Source organism: Lepisosteus oculatus, chromosome 2, assembly GCF_040954835.1.
Source record: "Lepisosteus oculatus isolate fLepOcu1 chromosome 2, fLepOcu1.hap2, whole genome shotgun sequence".
NCBI classification, from domain to species: domain Eukaryota; kingdom Metazoa; phylum Chordata; class Actinopteri; order Semionotiformes; family Lepisosteidae; genus Lepisosteus; species Lepisosteus oculatus.
In genome coordinates, this window is record NC_090697.1 from 70,981,588 (window position 1) to 70,990,549 (window position 8,962).

The following is an 8,962-nucleotide window of genomic DNA, read 5'->3' on the forward strand; positions in this document are numbered from 1 at the left end:
TTGACGAGGCTGGGCCCTGTGGTGATGATATACCAGGCTATGCATGCTTTTTGAAAGTAAAAATTATAAATCATTTTAATAATCACAGTGGCTGCAGAACAGGCAAACTCTGCTTAGACATTTGTAAGACAGATAGCATAGCAGTAGATGAAAAGCCAAGGGAGCTGAATGGCTTGACAGAACCCAGAAGAAAGGTGCTCTGTGATAGATTGGTTGCTTTGTGAGACGGAGGCTTGCCACAGTACCTGCCCTGCACAGGAACTTCCTTCTGAAGTGTCTAACACTGGGCTCAGGGCAACACAATTAAAAGCTGTCTTGTTTATCACTGTCATTTCATGGGCGATTTGGGACCCCAAGTATTACAGCCTCTCTCTCTCTCACTTTCCTTCCTGTTTTATTTTATTGACAAGCAAACCTTGTTTCAGCATCTGTGTATTCCTTAAAGAATTGGCACATAAAAATATTGGTCAGGCAAAAACTCATGCATAATATAGAGCTGACAAAGCAAATGTAGCAGCCATGTCTGTAGAATGCATTCAAATATGAATCTGTCTATTTAACGATCTTTCTCTCCCTTTAAAACACTAGTATTTACCATCTGTTTTTTAAAAAATAATAACAAACCTGCAGATGTGTAAAACTATATATGTTTCTTGTGACAGGAAGTTGAAATATATGACTCTTATGCTAGAATCAAGGTTGAAGTTGCAGTGTAATACTGAAAAATAAAGACTGGAATATTAAAAAAAAACAAATATATAAGATAATTCCTAGAAGATTCTCATGAGTTCTTTACTTCTGAATCAGTCTTGGCACAGAAATATACTTCTGCTGGGCCTAACTTTACAAGTTTACCTTTCACAAGGTAAGGTGTACACTCTCTGTTCTTCTAAATGGCCTGAGTTTCTCCCACAGCACATATCCATGTTATAGAAGTTTCTGTCATGATGGCTAGAACAGAAGAATTATTTTCATGGCTAGCCAGAGCAGCAGTTAAACCCTAAACAACACAGTGGTTTACCATCACTGAACACTGGGAGAAATAACTGGCTATAATTAAGCACATTAAATTTTATGGGCACTTGCATGGCATAATAACATTTTGTTTATGTTTGCTACCCAGCACACATACATACATGCTGTTTTCTAACCTGCTGATCCGAATTGTCAGGCAAAAGAAATGGTTCTTCTAGGAACTGTGTTTAAGTCTGAATCTGGCTTCAAAGACACACACTTTACTGGACAGAACTAAACATTGACAAAAGAAATGGAGTGTCTAAGTTATGAATGGATAGATTCTCTTTTTTATAGTATTTTCACTTCTGGGTATGTGATCTATTGCAACAGAGTAGTTATTAATGTCATTACAATTAAAAACACAGTCACCAAAGAAAGGGAAGTATTGTATTAAGTTATTAACATAACTCAAAGCTGGCAGTTGGTTAAGCCTTTGAAAGTCTTGTCTTGCAATTAACAGAAAACAAGCTTCTTCTTTTTACTGCAGCCTTTGAGCAAACAGAGACAGCTTCCATGCTAATCTTCTCATTGTTTTTAGCTCAAAAATCACATGCGCATCATTTTTCAAGTTAAATGATCTAAGTGGCTTTTAATTAACAAGAAGTCTTTTGTTGTGCTACATTTATTTATATTTTTAGAAAGGGGCTTCGATTAGGTATAATAGGCTCTGGTAGCTGTACTAAGTACCTGCCAATAAATTTAATTGATTCATTGCTTGTTAAAATATTAGTTCTGCATCCCATAGGCTCAATAACCTGTTGTGTTCACATTAAATTTGCAAAAGGCTAAATAAACCCAGATATAAACAAAATTCATATTGCTAACCTTAGCTGAGATATTTTTCACACATTGATTACAACAATTTCAGTGCACATCAAAGTATAATATTTATTTATTTTGGAAATTTGGAAAGGTCTTTGACAGTTCTTAACTGGATTAGCAGCTCAGGACACACATAGGCTTAGTTCCACTTCTAGTGGTCTGAATGAAGGCTGCTATGAGATCTCTAATTGGTTGTATTCAAATTCTGAAAAACTCAATTAAGCACTAAATCTCTGATAATAACTTTTAACATCCCCCCATCCTCCACCACCAAATGAAACATATTACTTTACTTTGCATGTCTGTTATAAACAAGGGGATTATCTCTGTACTGCCACCACTGACTAAATTATTCTGATTCATCAGGGCAATGCTTTCTAATTTCTCATATTTTGGTGATCAAACCACCGGACAGAAATTCCTAGCTTTACAACATGTGAGATTCAATTTGTTTGTATAGTCTTATTTGGGGAAACGAAATGTGAAAAGATTTTAGTTTGAAGTAAATCTTCATTTCAAATAACCTACCAAAACACTAAACATGTTACAGTACTGTACAGTATGTCATGCTGACTGCTTTCCACTGTATTAAACCAGTGGCAGCTCTTAAGATGGGGCACACTATTAAAAGGTTTCCTGACTCTTCTGTCATGTGGCACATACATTCAAATTTCAAATTTCAATCAAAACACTGCAGAGACTCTTAAAAAGTGTTAATTTCAACATAACCCTTGCCTACATTTTCAGCCAACACAGTTTCTTTCTACATTTGTAATTTCCTGTGGGGCAGGTAGGTTGAAGCTTTAATTTAATCAGAGCTTTAATTTTAAATCCAGCAACCTTTTAAGCTTCTCATTTGCAGTTTCCATTAAGTCTTTTAGATTTATATTTAGATTAAAATAAAAAAGACGATACAGTACATCAAATTCCTTGTATGTGCTGCTTCCAGGTAATGAAGTGATGATCTCAATCAAGTACAGTATTAGCACAAGTTGAACACATCATCTGCTGTCATCCGTTTGCTTTATCCAATTGTACTTCATTGCACTGCACATCAGACTGCTCATAAACTGATGTCAAAGTATTTATTCCATCACGCTCTGCAGCTGTTACTCTTTCAGTAGCTTCCATTTTCAGGTCCTGGAGCATTATGCTTTTGTTTACGCTGGACATTTTAACTGGCTTACAATTATGACTAACTTTAGCCACATGTAGAGTGTGGTGAATTTCTACAGTACATTTTCCCTGTAGCTGATCAGAACTAGGATGACGATGCAGCACAATAACCTGAATCTGATGTCAACTCTCAGATGCAATTTGCAACATGTGAAGGGATTACCATGTTTTTTTTGCTTGTCATTCTCAGTCAATATCTTCTAAAGTTAGGATATGCCTTTTGAAAATGGAGACTTTTCTGGCACAATGAGTGGATGCCAGTTTAGTCTGAGGTTCTCCCTTTGCATTTCCTTTATTAAGTTATTTTACTAATACATACAGTAGGTACAGTATTCCTCATTGGATTCTTTGTAGGCGATTAAGATATAATCAGGATAGGAAAGTTTAACTCCAGCACACTTTGATCTGCATTGTAGTCTAATATCTGTGAGTAGATAATTATATCAACTGCGAACCAAAACACAAGCTAAATAATTTTTTAATCAGTCTCTATGGGGCATATAGGAAATTATCCTGTTTGAGGTCTGTCAAAAGTGACCTGAGAAAACGTGGACAGCATTAATTAGGGGCAGAGGGTGTTTTCCTACAAATTAAATTAAGCTAACAAAACACATCAAAATTGAGTGCTGACTCAGAACAAGTGTGAAGCATCTTGAAGGAGTGCTCCATTCATCCCAGAATGGCCGAGGCAAAATAGCGGAACAAGGTAGAGATAAAATAAAGAGATGCACACTTCACTGCTGAGGAACAAAATCATTGTGTATTTTGTAGATCTGCTGCATATGTCTACTGTATGTTATATAGTGTCCACTTGTAAATGTGAGCATGAATAGAACAATTAATGGACTGGAGTGTACAAATTACAGTCAGGGCCATCAACACATGCGTGAGTTTCTGATTTCTTCTTGCATAATTCTGCTGAGTGGGTGGATACACCATAATGCAGATAGCATTGGATCCTACATCCTTCCCTTAGCCTGTTTAAAAACAAGAATTCGTTTTTTCAGTCATCTCCCCCTTGGTTTCCTAAGTAACATCACTATTAAGCTACCTGTGTGTGTTTTTATCAAGATGAGCAAAGGTTTAATCTACAGTATGTCTTCAGTTCTATTACCCAATATTATGAGAATTAAAAAATATATATATATTGAGTAACAAACCTACTTCCAGGATCAGTTGGGAATGATCTGAATTTAAACTGGTATGACTGTGAAAAGGGTGGTTTCTTTTTCGTCCAAGCACAGAATGGAACACCAGTGCAAAATAATTCATATAAATTCATTGAGCATAAAAAATGCAGACTCTTCTAGTTGGACATATTCTGACATAACGGCATGTGGTCTCCAGATGGATTGTTCTGTTTTCAGCATAATCAACTCGTAGAGTTCACACAAAAAAATAAATTTAACTGCAAGAAAATGTGTGTGTGGGTAGGACACTGGTAGGCAAGGATTTCAAATCTGCATAATTTTTAAATTAGAGCCCTTCTAGTTTTATTTTTTCAATGCCTCAAGATATTCAGGCGACAAAGAACAACTTACAGGCTGCATGATGGTGATAATACACAGGGAGGGTTCTCCTGGCACACTATAACTTTCTCCCCTAAAGTTATCTATTAACATTTGCGTTGTTTTTTCAGTTTCACTTACATATACAGTATCTTAAGCATGTTCAACATGTAATAGAATATATTAGGCAGTAACACACCCATACTGGTTACTGTCTAATTAGTGCACACTAATGACTAGTTGTAATAATTAATAATTAATGAATATTTATAATATTTCTAGTTGTTTTGCAATTAGGAGAGTTTGGTAGATTGACTTAATGTTCTTATTATTACTATTTTCACATTATATTACCAGCATAATTAATTTGAATATTAACAGCATTTATTTATTCCAAAACTAGTTCTGAATGTGAAGCATAATATGAAAATTAGACAGAAAAAGCTCAATCGAGCCTCGTCTGTTGAATGGAAAATAATGGACTGGGAGAAAAAAGAACGTAAGTTAATGTGAAAATAAAGGCAGTCCAAGCCCCATGATTTTCAATATATTTTCTTTTGATTTTACACAAAACAAGATTAGGTCTCAATCTATCCATACCCTTATTCTGATAAATTGCAGATATTTCTGGAGAACAGTGACCTCATTAGATATTAGGTAAAGTGATGAGAGCGCAGGCAGATTAAAGTGTAAATCCGGTGGAAATACTGGCACTGTTTCTCCTACTGTTATTGTAATCATTAGCTATTTAGCCAATTTATTTAATCAAAAGAGTCTTTCAAGACTAGAGTATATATACTGTATATGCCTGGATATATTTTGTACTAGATGTGATAAATAAAAAATATAAATAAAATATCTTATAAAAAAAACACAAACTCCCCCCTCCCCTTCCATGGATAGTGAAGAAGTACAGAAAATGCACACATTACTTTTAGGTTTTGTAGAAGTGTCTCTACTGAACACTTCTGACAAAGTTGTGAGGAAAAGAGGAGTAAAAAGACACGAATGATGATGTTTTTACACTATCACACACATGAGTGCTATGAGCATTTTCCTCCAGATTGTTTTAAGAGAATGAAGCATAGCATTCACTTAATTCAGTTACTGGCAATATTTAGTAGGGCAAGTGCTTTTTAAATAAAATTCCTGAGCTTCACAGACTCAGCTGACAATATCAGAAAGAAAATATTTGTGAAAAATTGATATATTACACACTGTTCTTTCCAAACATTTTTTCTGCACAGGTTTGCAGTGTTGTCTTGAAACTCAGGACAACTCAGGGCCTAATCTCAGTGGATTTTTAGATCAAAGTTGTCTGGAGTTCTGCTGGGAGTGAGTATCACTTTTGAAAGCTCAACATGCCTGTTTCAGCATCAGATGGAACTCCGAACTGTTAGACAATAAGCACAATAAGCACTGAGTGCAAATGGACATTTAATAATCAAATCAAAATCAAATAATTTCCACTATAGGAAACTTCAGTCATGATACTATTTGTAACGTGCATACAGAAACATATTGTACAGTGCCTTGCAAAAGTATTGACCCCCCCCCTTGGACTTTTTCACATTTTATTGTGTTACAGCATGGAACCAAGATGTATTTAACAGAGAAATTTTGCCACTCATCAACACAAAGTTCTCTATAATGTCAAAGTGAAAAAAAAAATCCAGACATTTTACTAAATTCATTAAAAATAAAAAACAGAATATAATTGAATGCATAAGTATTCACCCCCTTACTTTGACACAGCTACATTTCCTCTAAAGTAACCAACTCTGTTCACCAAGTCACATAATTACTTGACAGGAGTCCACCTTTGTGCAGTTGAGGTGTTTCACGTGATTTCAGAATAAATACACCTGTGCCTGGGAGATTCCCTACTTATCCTGTCATTTACCAAACCGTTTTATAGCATAAGGTGTCATGGGAAGCCGGAGCCTAACCGGCAAGCAACGAGCATGAGGCAGGGTACACCCTGGATGGGGTTCCAGTCCATTGCAGGGCTATGTCCCCACCAATATAGGGTATTAGGACCCACACAGACCACGGGGTGGGTGCCGCCCACTGGTCCCACTAACACCACTTCCAGCAGCAACCATAGCTTACCAGGAGGTCTCCAATCCAGGTACTGACCAGGCTCAACCTTGCTTAACTTCAGTGGGTAGACAATTGAGAGCTGCAGGGTGATATGGCTGCTGGCTGCTTCCGTACTTAGTGCATTTCCAAGGAAACACTACACCATGAAGACCAAGGAACATTCCTAGCAGATCTGAGATAAGGTTCTTGAAAAATACCAGTCAGGGCAAGGATATAAGAACATTTCCAAGGCATTGAATATATCTCGAAGCACAGTGAAGTGCATCATTAAAAAGGTGAGAAAATATGGAATGACTGTGAGTCTGCCCAGAACTGGCCATCCTCCAAAACTCAGTGTCCGGGAAAAAAGAGTCAAAGTAAAGGAGTTACAGTCCTCCATGACAGAGATGGGAGAAACTGTGCATGAGACAACAATAGCACACACACTTCATAAATCTGGCTTGTACGGAAGAGTGGCACGAAGAAAGCCTTTGTTGAAAAGAACAACACATTTCTGCTGGAGTTTGCCCAAAGGCATGTGAGAGACTCAACAGTTTGGAGGAAGACTCTATGGTCTGATGAGACCAAAAATGAACTTTATGTTTGTCGCAAACCTAACACAGCACATCACACTGACAACACCATGGTGGTGGCAGCATCATGCCTTGGGGATGCTGCTCTGCGGCAGGGACTGGAAAACCCATAAAGATAATAGGAAAAATGGATGGAGCTACTGTAAGTACAGAAAAATCCTGGAGGAAAACGTGCTGGAATCCGCAAGAGCACTGGGACTTGGAAGATGATTCATCTTCATCCTCATTCATTTTCCAACAGGACAATGACCCGAAACATACAGCAAAAGCCAAACTGGAGTGGCTTAAAACCAAAAAGGTTAATGTCCTGGAGTGGCCCAGTCAAAGCCCAGACGACAATCCAATTGAGCATCTTTGGAATGACTTAAAAATTGCATCTCACAAATGGTCCCCATACCACTTGATGAAGCTCGAGAAATTTGGCCAAGAAGAATGGGTAAATATTCCAGTGTTAAGATGTGCAACGTTGATTGAGACTTACCCAAAGAGACTCACAGCTGTAATTGCTGCCAAAGGTGTTCCTAACAAGTATAACCTCTGGGAAGGGTTGGGGGTGGGTGGTACTTATGCATTCAATTACTTTCTGTTTTTTATTTTTAATGAATTTAGTAAAATGTCTGGATTTTTTTTTTATTTGACAGAGTACTCTGTGTTGATGAGTGGTAAAACTTCTCAGTTAAATACAGTACATTATGGTTCCATGCTGTAGCACAATAAAATGTGAAAAAGTCCAAGGGGGGTGAATACTTTTGCAAGGCATTGTACATCAACTGTGTACTGTACAAACATTAATAATTCGACAGCCTGATCAAAGTAGGAACAAAATAAGCAAACACTCTGTTTTCAAAGGCACACGCTGAAACCTACATTCTGAGGGAATCAAACTGTACCAGTCATATAAGAATAGTGTAGGATCAGAAGCAACCTGCCTTCCTTACTTGCATACCCTTTTTTAAAAAAAATAGGAACTTCAGGCATCTCAGGTAATTATTCCCCCAGATCAAAATTTCTTCGATTTATATTGATGATTCAGTTAATAATACTTAAATAGTTTACCTCAAGCATTATTATTACATTAAGCAGGATAACAAAAATGCATTTGAGAAGAGCAGTACATGTTAAGAGAAGGACATTTGATCTCTTTAGACACTAGACACTGAACAAGGACTGAAAACTAAGCCTTGAGATAATGCAGCAGATTTTCATTCGAGACTTGGCTTTATACTGAGAAGCTAATGCTCCTGAAACTGAATGTAATTTCAAGCTCACTAGTACCCTGAATAACAGCATCATCTGCACTGTGTGCTTCATTTATTTCTTGGATGAAAGCCTTCACCAAATTCTAAAGTGTCTTCATGGCAGGATTAATTAGTAATACTGTAATTGATTCAGGGAGTGCTAATAAAACGAAAGAATTAAATCATGCCCACGTGTGACAATACATACAGATTGCTTGTTTACACACATAAAGAGTCACACACGTCATTATGCGTAAGAGAAAGAAAGAAAAGATGAATAAGTCCAAACACAAGCAAGATCAAGAAGATAAGATTGTTGGCTCTTGGTAAGACTCTTGGTAAGATTGAAGAAACTATAACAGCCAGGAATAGACCTACAGTAAGAACCTAAGAAGAAGAATGGCCCTTCATTGAAGTTATTCATTTTACCTTCTTGTAAGGATCATCAAATGATTTAACATGGCTTGATCATTTTCCAAAAATCTGCATGTTCGAGGATGATTTGACACAGTTTATAAAATAAACA